The sequence below is a fragment of the Delphinus delphis genome, chromosome 13, assembly GCF_949987515.2.
Source record: "Delphinus delphis chromosome 13, mDelDel1.2, whole genome shotgun sequence".
In the NCBI taxonomy this organism is placed as follows: domain Eukaryota; kingdom Metazoa; phylum Chordata; class Mammalia; order Artiodactyla; family Delphinidae; genus Delphinus; species Delphinus delphis.
The window spans coordinates 46,145,264-46,170,669 of NC_082695.1; the positions used below are offsets into that span (position 1 = coordinate 46,145,264).

Sequence of the window (25,406 nt, forward strand, 5' to 3'; positions counted from 1 at the left end):
AGACAGAAACTATAATGCTAATATTTTTCTCATTCTTTTAAAATAATGATTAATAAGAAAAGTAATAAAGGCTCTAACTAATTATATTTCTTATGAATGTTCATTTTGATCTATCTATCCTAATGATCTCAAAACACTTAAACATTTAGCTGTCCCTGATTTAGTCTTTTTTCTTGTTCACTTGCTTACCCACTCCCAAGTCTATATTTTAAGTAATTTGGATCAGGGCAGATTTAAAAATCCCAGCTTGTTCATGGGAACCGACTGATTCAGGATGAATCTTTCCTAATTATTTTGTGTTCACAGGCGTGTTCACATGGGCTCCTCCCTAAGCTTCCACCCAAGAGGGAAAATTACCTTTCCACACCCAACTAAAAACAAAGTCAAAGGATAATTCCTTTGGTGAGCAGCGTCACTGAATAAGCAGGTTTCACTTGGTGTGTGTGTAGTTTTTAATGAAGATCTACTTCTGTAGATTAAGTCAACAAAGTAGTTTTCACATAGAAGAATATGCAATTCTGTTGTTGCTTTTTCTTTAGAAATTAAATTCTGAAATTTACAACCTTTATTGCCAAGTTTTTAAAATCCCAAATGACACATGTTGTATCCTGTACGAAACAGTTTTCTCAAAGAGCAAATTATAATTCTTTTCTTAGTCTTTTTTTAAGTCTTTCATCTCTACCCTTCCAAAATAACATCTTCTTTCGATATTATCAAATTTTACGCTGTTCTAAATGAGCATGTCTTTGAGTTAGCTCCTTTTTAGAAGGTAAATATATTCGTGCCATGGTTTTAAAAACAAAACAAAAAAACCCTGACAGTATTAGGGCACAGAACAGTTTCTTACCCTCTGAATATAAAAGTCCAGGATTAATTACTGTCTGGTTTGACCTGGGAAAAGTATCCAAGCCCTCCAGAGAGGCCTGGTCCAAGCTTCCTCTATCGGGGATTGCTTTGCTTTAGGAGAACAGCATAGATTGTGTGCTCAGAAAAAAGAAAGGAGAAAAATCCCCACGAGCTGAATTGATATTCCAGAGAAAGATGGAGGGGTTTTCACAGAACAATGAGGGCATACTGGTGAGGTTTTAGAGCCTCCAGTTCGTCTCTAAACCCACCTTCATTAGGACCCCTGCCCCCCACCCGCCCCGGCGCCCCCGCGGCCCACCCCTCCCCCCCTCCGTTTCCAAGGTGATGAGTCAGACAATCCACTCACCTCGGGAGTGGTTTCTGCCCTGGTAACTGGCAAAGTGCTCCACTTGAGGGTTGATAAACACTTTTTGAAAATGGTGGTGATGACAGATTTGGGTGGGCTTTTGCCATGTAGAGGATGAGAGTAGAATTTTAGAGGCAGGATTTGGGATGAAGGCCACTGCAAGTGAAAAGAGCTACAGAGAATCAGTAATGTGTGTGGATGTAGGAATAAAAGCAGAAGTTTGAAAACATTTCTATCTTCCACATGGTCATAGCCTTTACTTTTTTTTTTTAAGTTTTTTTTGTGTGTGTGGTACGCGGGCCTCTCACTGTTGTGGCCTCCCCGTTGCGGAGCACAGGCTCCGGACGCGCAGGCTCAGCGGCCATGGCTCATGGACCCAGCCGCTCCGTGGCATGTGGGATCTTCCCGGACCGGGGCACAAACCTGTGTGCCCTGCATTGACAGGCGGACTCTCAACCACTGCGCCACCAGGGAAGCCCTAAGACATTCCTTTAACTATATTTAATTCTCATAACCGACATATAAGGTACATACTATTATTACTCCATTTTACAAATGTGCAAACTTCAGCAAAGAGAGTTTAAGTGACCCGTCCAAGTCCACACAGCTAATAAGTGGTAGAGCCAGGATTCAACCCAACCAGCTCCAGGGTCCATACTCTTAGCCACTGTCCTATAATAACTTGCTGAAAACTAAAGACAGGAGTTTACTCATCCCGTCTCCCCAGGATCTCTAGTGCTGGGAATACTTCATGACCATCTATTATGTTACTATTTATGTTAATATTTTTAAATGTAAGAGGATAAATTTTAATAACTTCCTGTGATACTATGTTCTGATCATGAAGTTCTTCCTAATATTCACCTTAAATATCCTTTAATATAGTGAAATGCATGCTCTTTGGTTCAGTCCTCAATGGATACAAAAAAGCCCTCTGGCCTTTCATTTTTCTTTTCTACCAGATCATTCCAATCACAATACAAATGTATCTCCACTTCTCCCATCAAAAAAAAATTTTAAACAAACATACAAAAACATCTCTTGATCCCACTTCTCCTTGAGCTACCTCATTTCCCTTTTCATCGTTTATAACGCAACTCTTGGCAAGAGGTCCATACTCAACTTTGCCATTTCATCTACTCCTATTCTCTTTTTTTTTTTTTTTTTTTGCGGTACGCGGGCCCCTCACTGCTGTGGCCTCTCCTGCTGTGGAGCACAGGCTCCGGACGCGCAGGCCCAGCGGCCATGGTTCACGGGCCCAGCCGCTCCGCGGCATGCGGGATCCTCCCGGACCGGGGCACGAACCCGTGTCCCCTGCATCGGCAGGCGGACTCCCAACCACTGCGCCACCAGGGAAGCCCCTACTATTCTTTCTTAAACCCATTTTAATCAGGCTGCCACTCCCACTATTTCTCAGAAATTGGATCCAACTGATGGTCAATTTCTCATCGTTCATATACTGTGACCTATCAGCCTCATTCAATACAGTTGATTATCTTTTCTCTGGTACATCTTCCTCACTTGAGTTCCAGTATACCACACTCTCTTTTCTTCTCCTCTTACTATTCACCACTTCACAGATTACTTTTATTGGCTCTGCTTCTTCTCCTTCAGCTCTCATTGTTGGAATTCCACAAGACTCAGTCCTTGGTTCTCTTCTCTTTTCTTGCTACACTCCATTGATTACATCTTCTTGTCTCATGGCCTTAAAAACCATGCAGATGCCAATGACTACCGAATTTATATCTACAGCCCAAACCTCTTTCCTGAACTCCAAATGTATTTCTCCAAATGCTTATTCAACAGCTCTTCTTAATATCCAGCAGACATCTCAAACTTAACGTCTTCAAACTGATTCCCTCTTTGGCCCCTTCACTCTGCCCCAGACCTACTATAGCCATAGTTTATCCCCATCTCAGTAAATTGCAACTCCACACTTCAAGTCATTTGGACCAAAAATTTTGATATCTTTTACTCCTCTCTTTCTTTCATACCCCATATCCAACCTGTCTACAAATCCCTACTCTACTTTAAAAATTTATCCAGGACAACTTCCTTCCACCTCCACTGCTACAATACTAATACTGGCAACCAAGATCTTTTACCTGGGTTACTGTAATAGCCTTCTAGCTGGTATGACGGTTTCTCCTCTCCCTCTCTAAAGTCTATTTTCCACATTACAATGAGAGGAGTCCTTTGAAAATGGAAGTCAGATCACATCAGTGCTCTCTTTAAAACCCTGCAGTATACAATATAATTAACTACAGTCACCAAGCTGTACATTACATCCCCAGGACTTTAATAACTGGAAGTTTGTACTTTTTGACCCGCTTCTCTCATTTCAGAGCTACTATTTTTTACTTTGTATATGTTTTATTGTTTGAATTTTTGTAATAAAAACTAAAAAAGATATTTACAAAAAAACCCAACCAACCCTGCAGTACTTTTTCATATAACAGAGTAAAAGTTAAATTCCTTATGATGCTTTTAAGATGGCCCTACATCATCGGTCCCACTCATTATCTCCTCCCCTTCAACTCTGTGTAAGGTATTTCTGCTTTAAGATATTTGCCTTGCATATTTCCTCCACCTGAGTTGTTCATCCTCCAGAAATCTGCATGGATAACTCCCTTTCCACCACTCACCTGTGTAACAGTGGCAAATCCCTACTCTTAAATTTCTCTTCCCCGGTCTAATTTTTCTACAGCACTTAACACTTTCTTACGTGCCACATAATTTACTTATTATTTTGTTATACTTATCTTCTCCACCCACAAGACTGGAAGCTCCGATAACTCAGGGATTTTTTGGGACTATTTATTTATTTACTCCTGTATCCCAAATGCCTAAAATAGTGCCTAGCAGATGGTAGAAAATGACAACTCTTTGCTGAATGAACAGACATGAAAATAACTACCCTTCCTCAAGCTCTAGCTTTCTAGACTGAATAAATACGGTTCATTACATTAAGCCTACTTTCCAACATGAATAATTTTTTATGATTCTCCTCCAGATTTTCTCCATATTCTTAAAAGCTTACATGTTATGTATCCAAATGAAACTCAGCACTACAATAAAGTCTGTACCGCCTGAGAGTAGAAGAATAATCGCAATGAAATTCTCCAAGTACTCTTCCATATTTATCGTGGAATTGCTACTTGATTTCTGATATTATTCTAAGAACTAGAAACAAATATTTTCTAGAAGAAGAAACGATAAACCTGAGCTCTTTATTCAATGACAACGATACCTGGCCTCTGATAACCATATGATTTTAATGGTAGATTATTTGTTCACTAGTATAATCTCTCCCTGACCCTCCTATAGATTATTTCTACTGTACTTTGAAACCCTATGGCTCTATATACAATAAAACCTAGAGTAGTTATCTACAGCTTCATATACCATTCCACAGTAGTACCATTTGTGCTTCAGAAGGACACGTGACCCTTTCCTGTGGGCTTTTCTTGTCATCAACAAGAAACAGCTAGATTATTCTGGAAGATATACAAAGATCTTATTTGCTACTTGAGTGTAACTATGATCCAGCTGTGTCAAAGAACTGAATATGTCCAAGTTTCAGAGCTAATAAGAGCTAAGAAAATGCAGCCTTGAATCTAGCATGATTTTTACCTTGATGACACATTAATATCATTATCTATCAAAGTGGCAGGGTGGTAGAGTTTTTTGTTTTGATATTTTTGGTCTATTCATGTATTGTAGAGTATGATGCCTTGGCAGCAGGATTTGATGATAAATTTCTGTTTACTTGGCTAAAGGTACATACTAGTTTTCCCTGTTAAGATTTTACAAGAGGTCTTCCCAGAGACAGCAGCTGGAGCCCAAATTCTCTTGCCCCATAGTCAGTTAACTCTCTTCACGCTAGAGCCTGGGAGTCAATAGGGCATCCTGGAATGAACAAGGGCTTCATAGCCACTTGGAATTTGGCTTGAATACCAGATGCGTCACTTCAGCAAACATTTACTGGGTCTCCATTTTATGCCAATTCTGGTTTGGATGTTGCGTATAAAATAGTTCAAAAAGAACACAAGTTTCCTGTTCTCATGGAGCTTAAATCCTGCAATTTAAATCTCTTTGGTTAAACCTAGTGGTGTTACTCAGAGTTCAGCTGAGATAACTTACCAAAATAACTTATGTCAAGTGCTTGGATGGTATATGTCACCTTCTGGGGAGAATGGTATCCTCATACCTTACATAGTGATGTCTAATGACTGTTCAAAGCATTGCCAGTCTAGTGTTCACTCTTTGGGAATGTTATGAAAGGCCATGTTGATAGAATAAAGTATTGACCTTTATGACATCAGCTTCAAAGATTAGGGGCTTGCAGACAGAGGTGGTTTGCCTGAAAAAGGAAAAACCTCATTATTAAATTGTTATTAATGAATTCGTTTAAACAATTTTTTAACAAGTTAAGTGTCTAGCCACACATCATCTCCTGGGGTTAACGTTCTTCTGAATCGTTCTTTTGTATAATGTATAGAGCACTTGAAAGAGAGGAAGCCTGGTATTCTCTCAAATTTTAGGGAGAAAATGAGTCAGTTATTTCACTTCTCTGGGTCTGCTTCTTCTAGAAGATGAGAGAGTAGGACTTGATCTAATGACGTCAAACGTCCTTACGGTTGCAAGATTTCCTGGCTCTAGTTTAATTGTCCAAAATTTATGCTTTTTATTTTATTTTTTAACATATTTATTGGAGTATATTGCTTTACAATGGTGCGTTAGCTTCTGCTGTATAACAAAGTGAATCAGCTATACATATACATATATCCCCATATCCCCTCCCTCTCACGTCTGCCTCCTACCCTCCCTATCCCACCCTTCTAGGTGGTCACAGAGCACTGAGCTGATCTCCCTGTGCTTTGCAGCTGCTTCCCACTAGCTATCTATTTTATATTTGGTAGTGTATATATGTCAATGCTACTCTCTCACTTCGTCCCAGGTTACACTTCCCCCTCCCAGTGTCCTCAAGTCCATTCTCTGCGTCTGCATCTTTATTCCTGTCCTGCCCCTAGGTTCTTCAGAACCATTTCTTTTTTTTTTTTTTTTTTTTAGATTCCATATATATGTGTTAGTATACGATATTTGTTTCTCTCTTTCTGACTTACTTCACTCTGTATGACAGTCTCTAGGTCCATCCACCTCACTACAAATAACTCAATTTCGTTTCGTTTTATGGCTAATATTCCATTGTACATATGTGCCACATCTTCTTTATCCATTCATCTGTTGATGGACACTTAGGTTGCTTCCGTGTCTTGACTATTGTAAATAGAGCTGCAGTGAACATTGTGGTACATGTCTCTCTTTGAATTATGGCAAAACTTATGCTTTTTAAGCTGCAAAAGATAGTCTATATTTGAAATGCTATGTTCTTCATAAGCAATGTTCATCCACATATTTTATAATCTTCCAGATTGAGATTATGTTTTTAAACTTTACCACTTCTAAATAAGTAAACAAAATTTTAAAGGGTTCCTAGTTTCCTCTTGTCTTAATTTCTTCCATCCCGTGTATCTATGTACATACATGTGAGTGTGTATATATGTGTGTGGCAGCAAATGTAGGGTCAGTTGGAGCATTTTAAGGGAAATTTGTATGGCAAAAGCACAAGTCCTGAAAGCAAACTTTCTTCCTGTTCAAGCTGTGATCCCAAGGAAAATTTCTGTCTCCTCATTACTGGCTGCCAATCTACAGTCTATCAGATTCCTGACTGTAATCTCCACCTTGAATTCCTAAACCTAATAGGTAGGAAACCTTTGGTTATGATACTCAAATTAGCTTAATGCAAATTTCTTGGCTCATATAATACTAAAAAATCTAGGGGTTGATTTTACTTGGATCCAGGGACTCCAGTGACACTCCAGTGACACCATCAATACTCGGTCAACCCCTTCTCTTCAGACCCTGCTCTTATGAGTTAACAGTCTAGTATGGAAGCAGACAGATTAACAGGAAATTACATAGCAGAATGTGATAGGTACATGCATGCCTCATTTTATTGCACTTCACTATTATACTTCGCAGATACTGCATTTTCTACACAGTTGCGGTTTCTGGCAACCCCGAGTCAAACAAGCATATGGGCGCTATTTTTCCAACAGCATTTTCTCACTCCGTGTCTCTGTGTCACATTTGGTGATTTTCACAATATTTCAAGCTTTTTCATTACTATTATTTTATTTGTTACTGTGATCTGTGTTGAGTGATCTTTGATATTACTATTGTAATTGTTTTAGGGCACCATGAACCACGCCCATATAAGATGATGAACTTAATTGATAAAAGTTGTGTGTGGTTTGACTGCTCTACCAACTGCCGTTTTCTGTTTCTGTCCCTCTCCTTAGGCCTCCCTATTCCCCGAGACACAACAATATTGAAATTAGACCAGTTAATAACCCTACAATGGCCTCTAACTCTTCAAGTTAAAGGAAGAGTCTCATGTCTCTCACTTTAAGTCAAAAGCTAGAAATAAGCTTAGTGAGGAAGGCGTGTCAAATCAAAAGCTGAGATAGGCCAAAAGCTAAGGCTTCTTGCCCCAAACAGTTAGCCAAGCTGTGAATGCAAAGGAAAAGTTCTTGAAGGAAATTAAAAGTGCCAGTCCAGTGAACACACAAATGATACGAAAGTGAAACAGGCTTGTTGCTAATACAAAGAAAATTTAAGTGGCCCGGCTAGAAGATCAAACCAGTCATAATATTCCCTTAAGTCAAAGCCTGATCCAGAGCAAAGCCCTAACTCTCCTCAGTTCTATGAAGGCTGAGAAAGGTAAGGAAGCTGCAGAAGAAAAATATGAAGCTAACAGAAGTTGGTTCTTGAAGTTTAAGGAAAGTTTACTTGAAGTTTAAGGAAAGAAACCTTTTCCATAACATCAAAGTACAAGGTGAAGAAGCAAGTGCTGATGTAGAACCTGCAGCAAGTTATCCAGAAGATCCAGCTAAGATAATGAATGAAGGTGGCTACACTAAACAACAGATTTTTAATGTAGATGAAACAGCCTTATATTGGAAGAAGATGCCATTTAGGACTTTCAGAGCTAGAGAGGAGATGTCAATGCCTGGCTTCCAAGCTTCAAAGGGCAGAGTGACTGTCTTGTTAGGAGCTAAAGCAGTTGGTGACTTGAAGTTGAAGCCAATGCTCATTTACCATTCTGAAAATCTTAGGGCCTTTAAAAATTATGCTAAATTCTCTCTGCCTGTGCTCTATAATGCAACAACAAAGCCTGAATGACAGCACATCTGTTTACAACACTTTACTGAATATGATAAGCCCACTGTTGAGAACTACTGCTCAGAAAAAGGATTCCTCTCAACATATTACTGCTCACTGACGATGCACCTGATCACTTAAGAGCTCAGATGGAGATGTGACATGAGATTAATGTTGTTCTCATGCCTACTAAAACAACATTCATTCTGCAGCCCATGGATAAAGGAGTAATTTCGACTTTCAAGTCCTATTATGGAAGAAATACATTTCATAAGGCTGCCATAGATAGTGGTTCCTCTAATGGATCTGGACAAAGTCAATGGAAAGCATTCTGAAAAGGATTCATTATTCTAGATGTCATTAAGAACATTCATGATTCATGGGAAGAGGTCAAAACATCAGCATTAACAGGAGATTGGGAGAAGTTGATTCCAACTCTCATGAATGACTTTGAGAGGTTCAAGACTTCATTGCAGGAAGTAATTGCAGATATTGTGAGAATTAGAAGTGGAGCCTGGGCTTCCCTGGTGGCGCAGTGGTTGAGAGTCCGCCTGCCGATGCAGGGGACACGGGTTCGTGCCCCGGTCCGGGAAGATCCCACATGCTGCAGAGCGGCTGGGCCCGTGAGCCATGGCCGCTGAGCCTGCGCGTCCGGAGCCTGTGCTCCGCAACGGGAGAGGCCACGGCAGTGAGAGGCCCGCGTACCGCAAAAAAAAAAAAAAAAAGAAAAAGAAAAAAGAAATGGAGCCTGAAGGTGTGGCTGAATTGCTGTAATCTCATGATAAAACTTTAATGGATGAAAAGTTGCTTTTTATGGATTAGCAAAGAAATTGGTACCCTGAATCTACTCTTTGTGAAGATTGCTGAAATGCCAACAAAGGATTTAGAATATTCCATACACTTAGTTGTTAAAGCAGTGGCAGGGTTTGAAAAGACTGACTGCAATTTTGAAAGAAGTTCTACTGTAGGTAAAATGCCTTCAAATAGCATTGCATGCTACAGAGAAATCGTTCGTGAAAGGAAGAGTCAGTCGATGAGGCAAACTTCATTTGTTGTCTTATTTTAAGAAATTGCCACGGCCACCCCAACCTTCAGCAACTACCGCCCTGAGCAATCACCCTGAGCATCAACACTGAGGCAAGACCCTCCACCAGAAAAAAGATTATGACTCAATGAAGGCTCAGATGACAGTTAGTAAATTTTAGTATTTTTTTATTAAGGTAGGTACATTGCTTTTTTAGACATAGTGCTATTGCACACTTTAATAGACTACAGTATCACTATAGTGATAACTCTTTTATGCACCAAGAAACAAAAAAATTCCTTGAATTGCTTTATTGCCGTAGTCTGTAACCGAACCCCGAGATACACCTGTATTATAATAGAAATGATATTAGAACACACTAGTTCTTCCTAGGGAGTCAAGGAAGGTTGCAAAGAGGAGAAGCCATTTGAGATGCATTTAAAAAAATAAGAAATAATTTGCCAGACTGAGAAATGAGGTGAGGGCTGGGGGAAAGACATCCCAACAGGATGAAACTACATGAGCACTGTCATAGAGGAATGAAAGGGCTTAGCATTTGGAGAAAGTATATGTAGTTCAGTGGGGAACATGCTGGAAGCTGGAAGTGATGAGGGAAGAGAGGAAGATTTGGGTCAGATATGAAGACTTGAGATACCAAGTAAAGAATAATACTCTTCTAGCCAGTGGCCTGCCCTGCTCACTGGTTTATAGAAATGCAACCTCGTGGAAGCACAGGTACAGGGGCTGTCTAGGCAGCTCATTGGGTATTATACTAATGGTTAAGATTCCCAGTTGTCACTCCACTCTCAACTCATTTTCCTCAGGATGGGACTGCAGACAACCCAGAAGAATTTTGGTGCAGTTTCCAGCACTAGCTCTGTTACATCGGGACCCTATGACTGTTTGCATAAAGAGCTGTCTTTCTCAGACACCCTATGTATTCTTCCTTATAGGAGATGCATGTGTTGGTATTTATTGACCTACAGAAGCTATTTGAACCCCATTCAACTAACTTACCCTTTTAAATGACTGATCTAACAGGCTAAAGGACCTGAATACCCGTACAGAATGTACCTTTGCTGCACCTGTTTTGTTGGTTCTTGTTTCCAGCTGTTATGAGAGGACCTCCTTTCCCTACAAAATCTATCCTGCACCCCAGCTATGTCTAGAACACCCAGAATTCCCAAGATGTCTCATACATGTTCATGAACATGTCCACCCGAACATTCCATATGACATCTACCATTTTCTTCCTTTCCTCGCTGGCCTCTTCCAATGACGTTTGCTCCAGGGGGCTACAGCTCTCAGAGATAAGCCACTTTTACATTATTATCATCACCTTCTGTGATATATCATTGTCTCCTCCTGGAATCCTCAAAATGTAGAAGCTACAATGGGTTCTGCAAAGAAGAGTTATTAGACTTTCCTTTCCTATTGGGAGCCATGTTTTAGTGTTGCCAGTAATTAGTGTTTATAGGTTTTACTGACGATATCATTTCAGTTTTACATTCAAACCCTCCTTTTCCAATGGAAACAGGTATGCACTGAGGTCAAGAGGCAGACTGATACATGAACAACATGGTGTATTCATGATTGTTTCTACTTCTCAGACAACCAATGCTTTGTTTCCTAGACCAAACTTGTCTTCCTGACTGTCTTCGCAGGTGAGCGTCTCTCCCAGGTAGCTCATCAGTCCCTCATGCATGCCTAAATTTCTGATGAGCCTGTCCACACATAATGAACCCAGAGGCACACAACTGGGTGGCAGGAAGGGAGCTTTCCTTGTACTTCAGTCCATGTCTCCCCCATGTCAGCAGCCCTTGCCTTTGAGGAAGAGCCACAAAAGGGGAGAACACAGTTAATGTAGTTATATATTTATTCACTGAAATTACCAAATTCTAAAAGAGCTTTCTATGAAAAAATGCTTTAAAAGCTCTAACATGAAAAAATATGTATCATTTTATTTATCTCCCTTTAGCATCCTTTGAAACATTTAAAAAATAATCAAGTGGAGTCATTTACAAAAGATACAGTGATAATCAACATGAGGTCAGGAGGAGAGACAGAGACTTCATGTACTGGAAGCAGACAAGCATAGCGTGGCCCAGCAAAGCCTTGTCCTGGGAGAGTGAAGCACACTTGAGAACAGGACAGTGTGTGTCACTCAGAGTTCTTCCTGCCCTGCCCATGCCTGAGATTTAAGGAGACAGTGGTACAGAAACTTTCACCTTTGAAAGATGCTACAACGCATCATTAATTTGATGTCCTTCCATAATAAAAGAGGGTGACATTCTCTTTTCCTCTCCCCAGACCACTGCATCATGGGATCCAATTCTTTTTAGCGGGAGAGGAGGCACTGTCTGGGCAAGGGCAGTGGTGCACTTGGCATCACCAGATGTGCTCATGAACGCTTTGATGAAATCCTCCAAGAAATCTCGGAAATGCTTGGGGGTTCGGAGGGGAGTCTATTTGCGATCGAGGGGCAAGTATTAGTAGATAGGGACGCTGTCTGACAAAAGATCAATTACAATGAAAAGAACCAGAACTACTTATCCACCCCTTTTTCCCACAGTCTGTTCTTTATTGCCTCTCTATCATTCGTTTATCAGTTTTAGTATAACTATAACCTTTGGCATATTTCCTGGGTGGTTCACTGTCTCCTCAGAAAAGTCCCTGAACAGATTGTACCGAAAAGCACATCATTGCCCTTTGTGCTTCTTCAATTCACTACGAACATGACAACCGGACAAAGTTCCTCGTCAGCTACAGAAACCCAGTTTTGGACTTTATGAATGCAGCAGCAGCGTTTTGTTCTTATATACTGCCTCTGGTACAATTTAGTCCCATTAGCTCTTAATTGGCTTACAAGCAGTGCCTAAAACACATCACCTTGAGTCATAAGGATTCTAGCGACAGGATTCTTAACTCAACTGACTCCAACCTTTCCTTATCTCTTCCCTCAACTCCTTTCACCACTTCACCCCTCTCACAACTACCCCTCTATCATCTCCCAGAAAGTGTGCAAGAGAACCACATTTCACGCCATGCAAGCGTTAGCTGACTTAAAAGTTTCTTTTCTCCCTTCTCTCAACCTGCCTCCTTTCAAGAGCCGAACATGTTTAATCTCAGCAGAGCCTCTCCACCCTTTCTACAGCCCAACCCAGATTCTGAGCACAAGTTGCTGCACGCTCTGGGCTTCCCCTCCTCCACCCAGTTGTACCTCTCCACCCACCGCCTCTGTCCCCCGCCCAGTCTACACCTGGATGCGATCCCTGCTCTCCCAAGCTACTTACACCATTATCTTCACCACTCCCCATCCCAAGAGCCAATCTTACTGCTCGTTGTTCACTAGATGGGAAAAAAACCTTAGACAGCACCCAAGTAACTTTTAGCAGTTGAGGAGGAATTCAGATGCTCTAGACAGCCACTTTCAATCCTTCAAGCATAACCCATCACAAAAAATATTTTATATACTGATCCAGTACATACACACATATACTGAAGAATACATAAATTAATACAATACACCAGAGGAAATAACACGGTATACCAAGTCTATCATCACGCACAGAATTAACTTACATCAATTCAATCACACCTCTTAAAAAACTGGAAACTTACATGGCAGGTGTGTACTCTTTATTATATTCTGTACATTTCTGTGTTATAATGATGATAACTGACACTTATTCAGTACTTACTCTGTGCTTGGCATGTATATTAAATCATGAAATTCTTCTAATGCTATGAGGTAGACCCTGGTATTAGCCCTACTTTACCAATAAGGAAACTGAGACACAGAGAAGTGAACTAACTTTCCCAGGGTCACAGGGATTGGAAATGACCAGACTAGGATTTGAAACCAGTCTGCCATACTCTGGGACAAGTGCCCTGCCCTCCTACCTTAGACATGTGTAACTTTAAGTCACTACGTAGGGTTATGCTCACAAAACAAAGTATATTGTTGTTGATGGATAATTTAAAGGTTTTTATAGGTTAACATCAATGTGATTCTGGTTCCATCCACTTACTTTACAATAATCTTACTCCCTGCAGGGTGAAATTCATAATGCAATAAATTGATGTTAATAATTAATATAATGTTTCTAGTTAAATATAAAGCACTTTTAATAAATTCCATTTCTAGATCTTGGGACTGATTGATATTATGAATAGAATGTAAAAGACTTGAAACAGTAATTTACTAGTGCATCTTTCTATTCTTTTAAACAAAAAGGGGAAAACACTTACGTTAATGCCACCATTGTCAATTGAAAAACAACTAAAAAACCCCACCTCTACAAAGCCGTAACTATGTACTAGTGTCCAGGCAATCTTAAAATTATAAGCCTTGGAAAACTTAACAAAGACCAACTTCTTTCACTCAACAGAAAAAAACCAATAACAAAGTTTTATTGTTATTCTATCAATAACAATTTTATCAATTATTACCTAAAATTTTCATTCTTTTTATAATTGTGAGGATAATATAACTCTTTTGGTTCCTTTAATTCTAGGAATGCCTGAGTAGTATCTTTATCCATCATCCTGATTGTCAGGATAGGTTGTAATAGTTTCAATCTTATATCTCAGTGGGTTTTTTTTCTGTCTTAATAAAAATGGTTAAATTTATGAAATCTTACATTGAGAGTCTACGCCAGTGTAGAAAGAAAAGCACTAAAGGCGTGAAAGACATGAGCTGACCTTGGACAAGTCTGTTTTGCCATCTCAGGCCCTCGCGTGTCTTTTGTGAGCTGAAGTGGTAGACCAGGCAATAATTATGGTTGTTTGCAAAAATTTGATTATTCCAAAAATATATTGAGTTCAAAAATATATATATATATTGAGTTCATATTGTATGCTAAGCACTCGGGTATAAAAAAGTAATCATTTATAATCACATAAGATAGAAAAGTTTACCACACAAAAAATCATCAGAATTATGTATTATGATGAGAATTAACCTTGCAGCTTCACCTAATGCAATTCTGAAGTTCCCTTTCTCTTAAATTTACAAGAAAATGTAATTATAAAAATACTTATTTCCTAGAATCACAAACTGTTAGAACTAGAAGGAGCCTCATTTTGTTTAATGTAACATAACATTTCCACTTCGTGGAAAAGAACTCTGCCACCCAGAAATATGTCACCCTTGCTCAAGGTATGACTTACTTAAAAATGAGTGGTAGGAGGGCTTAAAAAATAACCACAATTTTCCTCAAATATTGCCAAGGGAAACTCATGTTTAATATCACAAAATTTTAAATAGGACTTTTAAAATTCAGTTTGTCTTCTGTATGTTTCCATGCCTTTGAAGTATTTGAAATACTTTGTCTTCAAAACTAAGTTCTATGTGAGTAATTTAAGTTGGTACCGAGAATAACGAGTATGTCTGTGAAGTTATACTAGTTGGTCACACCCACCAGAAAAAAAAGTTTAACATGTTCTTGCTGAGAACATAAATTTATTAGACTTATTAATTTAGCAAAGTATTAATACAAAGCACCTGTGGCAGGTGGTAAGCTAAAAGACAGCAATGGACATGGGATAATGGTCAAATCCACAAGTGTGATTCAAGTTCAACATGTGCATCTAACACGGGCTGAGTGTGAGATCACATTTACGGTTATGGTCAGAGCTGGGAGGTATCTCTGAAGGGCCAAAATGGAGTTAGACAGTAAAAGAAAGTCCATTCAGGTTCTAGTAGTGTCTCTAATTTCAAAATCATTTTGAAATCAAAGTACTATTTAAATCAAATATTCACCCCAACTTAGAGAATTCTATGACCATACATCACCACTTTGTCCCAATACTACTTTCAGGTGGGGGTCTGGGAAACTGTAGTAGTGTATCAACCTTACAATTTATCAACTGTCAAAGTACAGGAAGGTCATTACCTGGCTGGATCCTGCAAATACTGTCTTGATGTATTAATAGCCCCTAGTAAGCAACAGGCTCTTAATTCAGTATCTACACAGTTAGGTTGAAAAGATGGATAAACTGTCACAATCTACTCATTTGTTCATTGCTGTCAAGTATTGGCTGGTTGTAGACATAATCCAGACTACTGAAGCATCCACTTATCTTTCAGCAAGTTTTGATAATCTTTAATTTTAAGTGCCACAACATCCTGAAATTCAAAGACAATTAAATAAACTAAAAAAAAACTCCCAAACAAAAAAAAACTTGTATACAACTATTCATAGAAGCATTATTCATAATAGTCAAAAAAGTTGAAGCAACCCACTGTTCATCAACTGATGAATAGATAAATACAATGTGGTATACCATATAATGGAATATTATTCAGCAATAAAAATGAATGAGGGATGTTAACTAAACTTACTGTGGTGATCACTTCTTGATATATACAAATATTGAATCATGTTGTACACCTGAAACTAACATAATATTATATGTCAATTATACCTCAATAAAAATAGATAAATAAAGGAATGAAGTATAAATAAATAATAAAATAAAGCACAAAGACAGTTAAATAAACTATATATAAGATCCCTAAAAAGAAAGATGTCTTAAAAGATGGTGAATGATTCATTTCATAATGCGTGCAAAAGTAGTGAATGTTTCATTTAAAATACACTTTAAATTTAGGAGTTAAGGAGGTTTTCAAGTACTTTCATTAACTTTGAAAGTCTTTTGGTCTGCTACCTCTATTGCAGTAAAATACATATGGCAGATAATCACACTACCAGAATTTGTTTTATATTCAGTTTTTATTTTCAGTGCTTATATTCTATTACTAATTGTAAATATAAAACAATATATTTTTTTTCTCTTGGCTGCATTGGGTCTTCGTTGCTATGCACAGGCTTTCTCTGGTTGTGGTGAGTGGGGCTACTCTTCCTTGCAGTGCGCGGCCTTCTCATTGCTGTGGCTTCTCTTGCTGCAGAGCATGGGCTCTAGGCACACGGGCTCAGTAGTTGTGGCTCGCAGGCTCAGTAGTTGTGGTGCGTGGGCTTAGTTGCTCCTCAGCATGTGGGATCTTCCTGGACCAGGGCTTGAACCCGTGTCCCCTGCATTGGCAGGAGGATTCTTAACCACTGCACCACCAGAGAAGTCTTAAAACAATATTACTAGTGATTATTTCAATAAATTTATTAATTTTTGAACTTTGGAAAATTTAAAACTATTTAACATTTTTGCATCAAACATGTGGTTTAAGAGGGTAATTCAAGTATCAGGTCAAAGAGCAACTTCGAGGAAATCTAAGCATCTTTCCAGTTTTGCAATAAAGAAAAAATTTTTGCTGCATCCATTTTTTCCTGCATTCATACTTGAAGACCATATTATTTATCAGGGTCAATAACATTTTATTTGAAACATTAACAACTTTATGTAAATTAATGAGAAAAGTAAACTCATTGCAAAAAAGTAATTTATCAGTATATCTTCCTAAATGGTTAATCGCCCCAATATTTGTCAGGGTTTTATGCAAAATTCTGTGCTAGATACAATATTGAGTACCTGGTTGTAGGCACTCAATAAATACTAGTGGAATAAATGAAAGAATAATATTAAATTCTCAAAGACTCTTGGAAAATTCCTTGCAGGTGAAAAAAAGAATATTAAGGAATTACTCATTATTTGTTTTAAAATAAACATGGCTTAGGCTCATGTTAACAGTTTAGTGGTCAGTGGTTCTTAGCAGTTTCTGTTTTTAAGGTATACAGCTCTCCTTTTAAATATTTGTATAGTTTGCATTTATATAAAAGCTTTTTACTGGATAGTAATACCATTAGTTAAATCTGTCAAGAAAATACTCAATTACTATAGTTATAGTTAATTAATTTTATTTGTATTTTATTAATTTTACAAATAGGATAATTTTCATAAATATATGAACTATTTGATAAATATTTGAAAATTCAAACTAATTTTTGGAATTATCACTGTTTAAATAATAAATGGATAATATATAAATTTGGATCTATCTATTTAGTCTACAGACAATGATGGGAAACTGTAGGATATCAGAGGCTCCTTGCAATAATTTCAGCCTGCCAAGTTCCTGGCTTACAGATTGGGCTACACTGACCTAAGGAAAATAGATAATATAAATATATTAATAAAGAAATACTGTCATTTTCTCCACAAGGGCATAATGCTCTTTGAACTGTGACCTTCTTATGGATATGTTGGATCTCCAACACCTAGCATAGCATCTGATACATAATCAAAACACAATCCCAATTTATTGCATGAATAAATTATTGAATTTCATTAATTGGTGTCTATAAATTCATTATCCATCACTTTCCCAAAATATTCCACTGACAGAAATTTTTTTTTGTTTTAATAGTTGATGGGTGTTTTGTTTTGTTTTGTTTTGTTTTTTGCGGTACGCGGGCCTCTCACTGTTGCGGCCTCTCCCGTTGTGGAGCACAGGCTCCGGAAGCGCAGGCTCAGCGGCCATGGCTCACGGGCCCAGCCTCTCCGCGGCACGTGGGATCTTCCTGGACCGGGGCACGAACCTGTGTCCCCTGCCTCGGCAGGCGGACTCTCAACCACTGCGCCACCAGGGAAGCCCGATGGGTGTTCATATACCAAGTATGAGTTAGGACCTGAGCATAGGTGGAAGAGGGGCATTTTGAGGAGCAGGTGGAATGCCTGCTGGCTCATGGACCACACCACGCTGGGGATGTGGTCCTATTTGTACCCCCTGCCTCACAAAAAAGAAGGCCTCTGAGAAATGCTCTCTTTAAAGAAGAACTAACTGCTGAAGTCAAACTGCTTTTTATGAAACATCCTGTCATGGAGGAACCCCGGCCCTAGCAGGCTTTAAAAGTAAGGTCATATTCAGTGCCCAAAAGCCCCTGTTTCTAGAATTAGGAAGAAAAGCCTGTGGAGATTTCACAATGTAATATCTAGCCCTAATAATATCTAGCTCTAATATGAGACTTTTTCTAACTCTAAAAGTCTTGACAATAAACAAAAGACAATGAGAGGAGAATCTTTAGTATAGTGTGAGGAGTTTACAGCAAAGACATACACACCAACACACATGTACACACACACAGAGGCTGAGATCATCCATCCTCCAGAAGGAAGATACAAAACAGATAAACAACAGTAATAAATTGTTAAACAAATATTTGAAGAGGAATATCCAGTATTTAAGAGAGTTGTTTTAGATTCTGGTTGTATAAATAAAATGGGCATGAAACTTTCCCATCCAGAGTCTCATCCTCAACTTGTGGTGAGGAGAAGCAACTTATCACAGGGCATCTTAAGATGCTTCACAGATTAGTAACTTAAACCAACTGTTGAACAAACACCAGAAGAGTAGTGCTTGGCCTTCAGAAAAATAATTCTCATGTGGGCTGATGCGAACAAGTGAGTGATGGCTGCAAAGACACCTGCCATGGTGTGTCCCGATGAGGCAATGGTTGAGGGAAGGCCACGCCTGTGGGGACCTTTGCAACCCACTCTATAGCAGAAAAAGGAAGTTCACCCTTGTTTCCACTTCGAGTAAAACAAAGCACAGCCAGTTAGAGTAGAGCTAACCCAAAGACCAAAGACCAATTACTTGCCAAATTCTGTCTCTTTCAACTCTCCAGGCTTTGGCTCACTGACTTTAGCACAATCTACTCCCTGTAGGATGCTGCACTTCCCCCAACCCCACATCCCATCCCTCTCCATCTACAGACATCCTCCACATCCCATCAGGATTCATCTCAAATGCTGACTCCTTTATTAAGACCCTTCTCACTCTTTAAAGCAGATTAGTGTTTGCTCTTTACTCTTCTCCTAGAGAATCTTGTACAAACCTCTATTACAGAAGTTGTCATGTGACATTGTAATTCATTTTTACCTGCATATATTCTCCCATTAGACTGTGTTAGTTAACAGCACACAGACCTCACTTATCTTCGTATCCTCAGATCCTTGCCCAGTGTGTGCTCAGTGAATACTGGTTGATGCTTCGGTGCCAGTGAGTATGACTCTCCCTGCTCCCTGGCAGCCTCCACTGAGACTGCTCAGGTTATCACCAGCAACCCCTCCTGCTGGCGGCAAGGTTAGCACTACCTCCTTTCCCTCCGGTGTTCTCAAGGATTCTTGAAGCCGTGTCCTTATCACCTTCTTCAGAATTTTTAGATAGTTGAGGTTTGGGTGAAATGGGGCCGAGATTATTCAAGGAGAGGGAAGAACTACCTGGGTATCATTAACAAAATAAAGACCAGGAAGCAACGTTCTGGAATTTGGAAAACTATCCATCGTCAGGCTCAGACGACTTCTTACAAGACCATTCAGCACCTGGCTTCTGCTTATATTTCTGGTTTTATCCCTCACCAAGTCCCTTCACAGACTTTGTTTCACCTCTATGGAACTGCCTAATTCACCATGATTTCTCATGCCCTCATTTAATTCCCATAAACTCTTGCCTATTATACAGACATCATTATCTTCATTTTTCAAATGAGAAAACTGAGACTCTTGGAAAGTGATTGATTTGGCCAAAGTCACGCAGTGGAAGATCCAGGATTTGATCTCAACTTGTCTGACTCCAAAGTTTGTCTTCTTTGCCTCTATGTCAAGCAATTTCCCCTCATTAACAGAAACACTCAGATTGTTCTCCATTGCTGAAAATGTCAGAAACTGGCAATAACAACTTAAATCATAGAATACCCCCAGGATCATTGTGTCTGTACTCATTTGTGTAACAGTTGTGATATATGCACCAAGTCAGTTTAGGAATAAAATCTTGTTAGCTAAGCTTCTATGTCAGAGGTTCTTGAACTTTAAGGTACATCCAGTCCACTTTGGACACTAACTAAAAATATAATTGTCTGGCTCCCACTCTCTAGAAATATGGATTTAGTGAATATAAAATAAGGCCTGAGAATCAACATTTTAAGAACATTTTGAGACACAGTTTTCTATATACTCTTTATTTAATTTGCAAGGAATCAAACTTAACACCTCTGAATGGAAGTAAATATGTTTGATGGTAAAAACTTTCATAAGATCTTGCAGTTACTCCTTGATGTGATTAGTCCAAGAAAAGAGTTGGTGATATAATATTGACACATGATTTCTGATAGAACTGGGCATTTCTCTTATTCTTAGTTCACAATCAATGCAGATTTTTCTGGGTGTTCTTCTCACTGACTCTAAGTCCACAGTTCTGTGACTCATACTAGTTTGACTGCTTGGATGTGCAGTTCAGGGGTTGGTCATCAGCATTTCATACTAACTAGTGGATTATATAATGGAATTTTGATGATGTTTGCAGTTGCTTGAGTTGAAAAACCCTCCCAAGAACCAGACACATGTTTTAAAAACCGGTTCCCATGTTTCTTGTTGTTAATTTTGTTATAGTTGCCAAAAAATATGCACTGCTCACTGACTGCAACAGCAAATTTATTTTGGAACTCCCCAATGGCATGAAAATGAAAAAAAAAAATCACTGCTTGAGATCAAGTGATGAGAAAATGGTTACAACAGATACTAATTTCTTTTCAAGATGTTGTGATGGAAGTAACTGTGGGATGAGTTTAGAAAAATGCTGTAAGAACTTAGGGTGGCAGAATTTCTTTAAAATAGGGCTTTAATTCAATTTAACTTAAAATGTTTATTGAGTATTTATGGGACCCCAGGCAACACTAAGGAAGCAGAGGGAAGAAGATATGCTCCCCAGCTTTAAGGAGATTTTAATTTCTTAAGAAACATGTACATAGTATCTAGAATACAATTCATATCATCATAAACACCAGTTCTTACGCATGCCACACGCTAAGCCTTGTGAAATTGTTCCACTTCTAACATTTAAATTCTAGGAAAGTTTTAGGACCACAACTTATTATTCTTCCATGAATCTCATTCATTTGCTTCTAATACATATGTCTTTGATCTCATGAGACCTCCATACCCTTATACCCTGCATTTCTCCAAAATTAATCACTCATGTGATCTGTTCCTCATTCCCTTCTTCCCTTTCCAGAACATACTCCATAGTCTTTTTGGATTCTCTTGTCAATACCTGCCTTCACCTCTGGAATTCACCAATAATCATCTATTTTCAAATTTGCCGGCTGCTTCTTAGAATTTACCATTATCCTCATAGATCTTTCAACAAAGTTTGAAACACACATTGTTTCTTCTTGGAAGTACCTTTTGCTTTCATTCATGTATTTATTAATTCAAAAATATTTGAGGGGCTTCCCTGGTGGCGCAGTGGTTGAGAGTCTGCCTGCCGATAAAGGGGACACGGGTTCGTGCCCCGGTCCGGGAGGATCCCACGTGCCGCGGAGCGGCTGGGCCCGTGAGCCATGGCCGCTGAGCCTGCGCGTTCAGAGCCTGTGCTCTGCAACGGGAGAGGCCACAACAGTGAGAGGCCCGCGTAGCGCAAAAAAAAAAAAATTTGCGTACTTTTATGCGCTAGGTTCCAGGAATACAATTTTGACCAAAAAAAAAAGGTTCCTAGTGGTGAGGACAGAGAGTAACAATCACACAAATACATGTAAACTTGCAACTATGAGACCTGTAAGGGAGAAGCTGAATAAGAGCCCTGCAAACTCCTTATGAATAGAATGTGGTAAAAGGTGAAACTGAAAAGTGGACAAGTGTCAGATAATCCAGTACCTTCTAGCCTAAACTAAAAATTTGTGTTCCCTTTTATGCTAAAAGCCATTGAATGGTTTAAAAACATATTTATAGCCTTGGATTTTTGCTCTTGAAAATGTCTTTTCCAGCACTCATGTATCAGTAGTAAACAGATTGGAGGCTGGCCGGAATGGATGCAGATCTGTTAGGAAGTTGCAACAATAATAATCCAGGTGAGGGACCATAATAACTTGCCTAAGAAAGACAGTGATGGTCAAGATGGAGAGAAGGGAATGAATTTGAGAGATGTAAAATCAAAAGAATTTGGTGACAGATTGGAAATGGAAGGTTAAAAAGAAAAAGGTGTCGGGCTTCCCTGGTGGTGCAGTGGTTGAGAGTCCGCCTGCCGATGCAGGGGACACGGGTTCGTGCCCCGGTCCGGGAAGTTCCCACATGCCGCGGAGCGGCTGGGCCCGTGGGCCATGGCCGCTGAGCCTGCGCGTCCGGAGCCTGTGCTCCACAGTGGGAGAGGACAAAACAGTGAGAGGTCCGCGTACCGCAAAAAAAAAAAAAAGAAAAAGGTGTCAATAACATCTCTTGGGCTTCAGTCTTGAACAACTAGATAGAGATAGATGGTGGTCTTATTGCCTGGGAAGTGGACACTGGTCAATGTGAGAAAGAGAACACGAGTTTTCAACATGATGTGTTTGAGCTGCATCTGAAATTTCCAAGAGGAGACGTTAAGCAGGCTTTTGGATGTATAGGTCTGGAGTTCAGAGTAGAACAGGCCTGGACTCTGTAGATCTACCTGTAGGTTTTTATTGCATGAGACCAATCTAGAGACTCCAGATAGGGAAAAGGAACGTAGGACCAAGACTCACAAAATAATGCATTGAATGGGCTGAATTCAGAGAATAGAAATTGTTGCATCAAGGTGAATGTATATTTAAATTTTTGTTAGCTATGGTCAAATCACCTTCCCAAAACATTTTACCAACTGGAACTTCCACTTTCAGTCAAGGAGATGATTTCCCATTTTCCTACTTCCTCCCCAGCAACAGGTATTATCTAATGTTTTTGTTATCAAATGTTTAATCTGATTGGTGACATATTTTTACTTGTTTTTGTTGTTGTTGCTATTATTTATATATCTAATAATGACTAAGATTGAGCAACTTCTGCCTATGAATCATTTTATGTCCTTTTAAGTGAAAGATCTACTTATGTCCTTTGCTGGTTTTTCTTTTGGGTTGTCAACTTTTTCTTACAGATTTGCAAGAGCTCACTACTTATTATGGGAGCTGAACTTTGTTACACATGTAAACAAATTTTTTCCAGCTTATCCCTCTTTTTTCTTTGCTTATTTGCTATATTCATGTTTTAATTTTTATGTTGCTAAAATTCATCAATCCTTAACTCTATGGGATTTAGATCAATATCCCCTACTTCAAGGTATTTAAATTTTTACTCAGTTCTTTTTTTCTATGACTGGCTTCCTTTACATTTAAATCTTTTCTCCATCTGGAATTTTTTCTGGTATAAGGAGCAGGTTAATTTTGTTCTAAGTGGCTGGCCACCTGCCTCAATACCATCTTTTGAATTATGTACATTTTCTTAGTGGTCTGAGACGCCATCTGTATTTCAGACCAGAGATCTTTCTTTAATTATACATTAAATCTATACCTGAAATTCTTAATCTATTTCATTGATCTTTTTATTCATTTTCCAGTTCCAAAATGTGTTAATTACTGTAGCATCATATTTAATACTTTGTAAGGCTTGACTTCTCTCATTACTATACTTTTCATATACTAGAATTTAAATTTCTATTCTTAATTATTTGTTACTTGATATGAATTGAAATTATTTTGTCAAATTCCACAAAAAAGAAGTTTGGGGGGTCTTTCTGTCATATTGCTTTTCTGCACAAAAACAAGTATGTCTTTCTATTGGTTCATGTCCTCTCTATGTCCCTCAGGAAAACTTTAACGTTTTAATCATACAGATTCTACACATTTCTTCTCTGCTTCATTATGAGGTAGTGCATTTATAGTTGCTACTATAAACTAGTGTATTTCTAAATAATTGTTTAGATTATTGAATTTTGTTATTAATTAGGTAATCAGCCACCTTAATAAATTTTCATATTGTTTGCATTAACTTTTAATCGATTCTCTTGGAATTCCCATGTAGAAAAATGTATGTTTTATGAATAACCATAATTTTAACTCCCTTCCAATATTTATATTTGGCTATTACTTCCAGAAAATATTATATAATAGTGGGATCATTTTCCTGATTAAAAAAAATGTGTTTACCATTTAACACTAAGCATAATGGCAGATTTTTGTATGATACATCATTTTTATAAGGCTAATGATCATTCCATTTCTTTATATTTCATTCTTTCAGTTAAAAACAGCTGATGAATTACATCAAGCTTTTTAAAGCACCTATGGAAGTTATTTTTTTGAGTTGTTACGATGGTTAAATATTGTAATAGATGCTTCTAACTTACAATCACCTTACTGTACTAGATAGAATTTCAATTGGTTGTGACTTATTCTTTTAATGTGCTCCCCAAATTCATATGTCAATATATTATTTCAAACTTCAGCAACTTTATCAGTGAATAATATTGTTCCATTTGGTTTTGTTGTTGGGTTGCTTTTTGTTTTTGCTGTCTTTGTCTAACTTATTTTCAGAATATTTTTATAATCTGTCAGTGACTAAAGATATAAATTAAAATCTCTTAGTTCTATCTCTTTCCTTTGCATTTTTTCCTTTGAGCATGTTATGCTATTTTATTTGATGCAAAAATATTCATGATAAAGACATCTTCACCATATTTAATTATTGTCTCCTTTAAAAATGTCTTTATTTAAATTTTATCAATAATATATAATGCTACTCCTGCTTTCTGTCTTGTGTATATTGGTGCTAAAAATATTTAGAAAACTGGACAGTAAAAACATGATATTTTCTAGACTTTAAATGCCACAATTCAAATTTTTTTCATTGGTCTCATAAATGCCCTTTATTGCTATTCTTCATTGCCATTGGATATTCTATGATCCAATTAAGAATCGAATACTGTGTGCAGTTTTGATGTCCCTTTAGTCTCCTTTAATCTAGCACAATCTCCCACTATATTTTGTGTATCATAACATTGACATTTTTGAAAAATTCAGGTCATTTTATTATAGAACATTCCAAAATTGAGATTTTTTTCTGATTGTTTTCTCATTTGAAGATTCAGGTTAAACACTTTGGGCAAGAATATTACATTGGTGACATTATATAATTTTGATTTCATCATGCAAGGAGGTGCATGTTTTCAGCTTGTCCCATTTGGGGCAATGCTTAGTTTTACCC

General features: G+C 38.3%; 1 long non-coding RNA gene across 2 annotated transcripts in view; it reads right to left on the minus strand.

Annotated features, from left to right (window-relative positions):
- LOC132436214 (uncharacterized) overlaps window positions 1-25,406 on the minus strand; it is a 263,185-nt gene that overhangs the window by 22,247 nt on the left and 215,532 nt on the right. Inside the window, exon 4 of one of the 2 annotated variants that reach the window (XR_009521744.1) lies at window positions 1,214-1,369. The exons of the other annotated variant lie outside the window; for it this stretch is intronic. This is a non-coding gene — a long non-coding RNA (uncharacterized lncRNA). The remainder of the gene's footprint in view (window positions 1-1,213; window positions 1,370-25,406) is intronic. 2 annotated transcript variants of the gene reach the window in all.